This window comes from Ascaphus truei, chromosome 5, assembly GCF_040206685.1.
Source record: "Ascaphus truei isolate aAscTru1 chromosome 5, aAscTru1.hap1, whole genome shotgun sequence".
In the NCBI taxonomy this organism is placed as follows: domain Eukaryota; kingdom Metazoa; phylum Chordata; class Amphibia; order Anura; family Ascaphidae; genus Ascaphus; species Ascaphus truei.
Window position 1 is genome coordinate 186,018,322 of NC_134487.1, and position 2,891 is coordinate 186,021,212.

Sequence of the window (2,891 nt, forward strand, 5' to 3'; positions counted from 1 at the left end):
GTTTCTATCCCTTGCGAATACATGTTTTCACTTCCACTAACAACAACCCCTTTACACTTACTCTTTCCCTCTTTGCCTTTTCCACTCGCTCCACCAGGGCCTGCCTTCTCCTCTGTTTCTAGCGCTTCCCTATCTAACTTCTTATTTTCCTCTTTCCCTTTACTCACGGTCTTTTCCTCTTCCCCACTCCCGTCAATACTGGCCAAATCCAGCACACAAACCTTTGCCTTCACCACCCTATCTTGCAGTTGCTCACTCTTCCCCTCCCCTTCAACTGTACAAACAATGTCACTTTTTAAACTACGCTTTTTCGCCCCTTTCTTGGGTCCAGTTGTGTCCATTATTTCCACTTCCACCTCCCCCTCTATTGGGCTACTATCTACCCTTTCTTCTCTTCTTAAATCCTCCTCATACATTGCTGTTATAGCAGGATCAAGCCCTCCCTCTTGGGAACTCTCCATCTCAAAAATCCCCTGACCCTCAACTATCTCTTCTTCTAGCACAATGTCCCCTTTTGCTGCCTGGGCATATGTCCTTTTAGTGCACTGCCGTGCCAAATGTCCTTCCTCTCCGCAAAGATGGCATCTCTTAGGGACTCCACAGTTGGCTGCAGTATGCCCCTCTTCCCCACTATTGCGGCACACAATTACTGTTTTCGTGCAACCCTCCTTTGTATGTCCATAAGTGTGGCACTGCCTGCAATATAGAGGCTGACCTGGATAAAACAAAAATCCTCTGTCTCCTCTGATATTAAACATGGCCGGTGGGTGTGTCACTCCTCCCGCACATGATGGATCCCGTCTGAACCGTACCCAGAAACGTCTCTTCCCGTTGAACATGCCATACGGGTTATTAAGTTCTTCACCTCCTCTGATCATTTCACAATACCGTTTCAAAAAACACACAATCGCCTCTTTTCTTGCATACGGATTGTACATGTGAAGTACAAGTGGTCTCTCCTCCAGCATAAAATTTGGGATTACCTTAATGCCATGTAATATCGGGTCACCAGACTTCTCCTTGCACTTTTCAAAAGTGCACCAAACATCCGCTTCTTGAAAGCAGGTCAGGTCATAAATCCCCTGCGCAGGGAAATCCTGAAGGCAGAAGATCCTCTCAGCATCCAGACCAATCAATTGCTTCAGCACCTTCTCCACTATCCACTGCAGGTTCACTCGACATCTCTCAGTCTCCTCGATCAGGAACCGGATGGAATTGCGCATTCCAGCTTGCGACGTCATCTCCGCTCTCCCAAGCTCAGGTGCGGCACCCCAAAAGCAGCAAGGGACTTTAGCCAGTAAAGGCGATGTCCCAGGGCAAAGGTGCCGGCCCCTCACTTCCGCATCTACTCGCTCAGAAACGCTCGCTCAGGATCACTCTTCTCAGCTCGAGATGGCGTGCCCCCCCAAAAGCAGCAGGAGTCTTTAGTCCCCGAAGGGACGATGACTCAAGGCCAAGGGGACACAGTCTCAGCTACACAGCTGTTTCAACCTTGATGGGTATCATCAGTGTGAGGTTGGCTTGCTGACATTTGCTCAAATGAGATAAGAGTAGGTAATCACCACGACTATTAAGGTTATGGTGGGTAAAAAAAGTGACTAAAACCCTCCACAGTAAAGCATAAAGCAACTGTAAATATTCCTGTATATTCATTTGAGCAAATGTCAGCAAGCCAAGTCGACCCGGCAGGAAAAGCAGCCATGAACGCCCCCCTGACGCTGGAGGAGCTCCACGCTGCAACCAAATCCTTTATGACGGGTAGGACGCCGGGCGGAGATGGTATCCCAGCTGAGTTATACACGAATCTGTGGGACCTGACCGGCCCGGACCTGCTCGAGCTTTACAGGGAAATGGAAGCAGAAGGTAGGATGCCCCCAACGCTGAGGGAAGGAATGCTGATGCTCTTGTACAAACGGAAGGTGGAGAGGTGCGACCTCAAGAACTGGCGTCCCATCTCCCTCCTGAACGTGGACTACAAGATCCTAGCAAAAGTCCTAGCGATTAGACTGAAGAAGGTCATCAGCCAGATCATCCACCCAGACCAGACGTGCGGCATCCCCAGACGCAGGATCGCAGACAGCCTCGTCCTAATCAGAGACGCAGTCCACTACATCAAAGACCGCCGTCTACACGCGGCCCTGGTCACCCTTGATCAGGAGAAGGCCTTTGACCATGTCTCCCATGATTTCATGGGCAGGGTACTGCGTGAGTATGGGATGGGGGAGATGTTCTGTTCTTATGTTAACCTGATGTACCTTGACATTTGCAGTGTGGCGATCGTGAACGGATGGAAGACTAACCCCTTCCCTGTCCTCTCAGGGGTTAGGCAGGGCTGCCCTCTTTCACCTCTCCTTTTTGTCTGTTGTATAGAGCTCTTCGCCCAGTGCATCAGACGAGATGCAGAGATCAGAGGGATCGTCGTGCCAGGACCCCAGAGACGCGAAGTGAAGTGCTCGCTCTACATGGATGACGTCACCATCTTCTGCGCAGATAGCCGGTCGGTGAAGACGCTGGTCCAGACGTGCGAGGATTTCGGGAAAGCTTCAGGAGTAAAAGTCAACTGCGGGAAGTCAGAGACCAAGCTATTTGGGCTTTGGAACCTGACTGCCGACCCCCTCCCCTTCCCCATCAGAGCAGGCCTCATTCAAATCCTTGGAGTCTGGTTTGGTGTGGGGAGTGAGGCCGCTGCCCTGAAGAGCTGGAACGAGAGGCTGAACAAGGTGAAGCAGAAGATCGGATTGTGGCGCCTCAGACCCCTCACCATTGAGGGGAAAAAGCTGGTACTGCTGAACGAGATCCTCCCTGTCCTGCAGTACGTGGCCCAGGCATACCCGCCTTCGACCAGAACCTGCCAGGAGATCTCCATGGCAGTGTTCCGCTTTGTCTGGGGG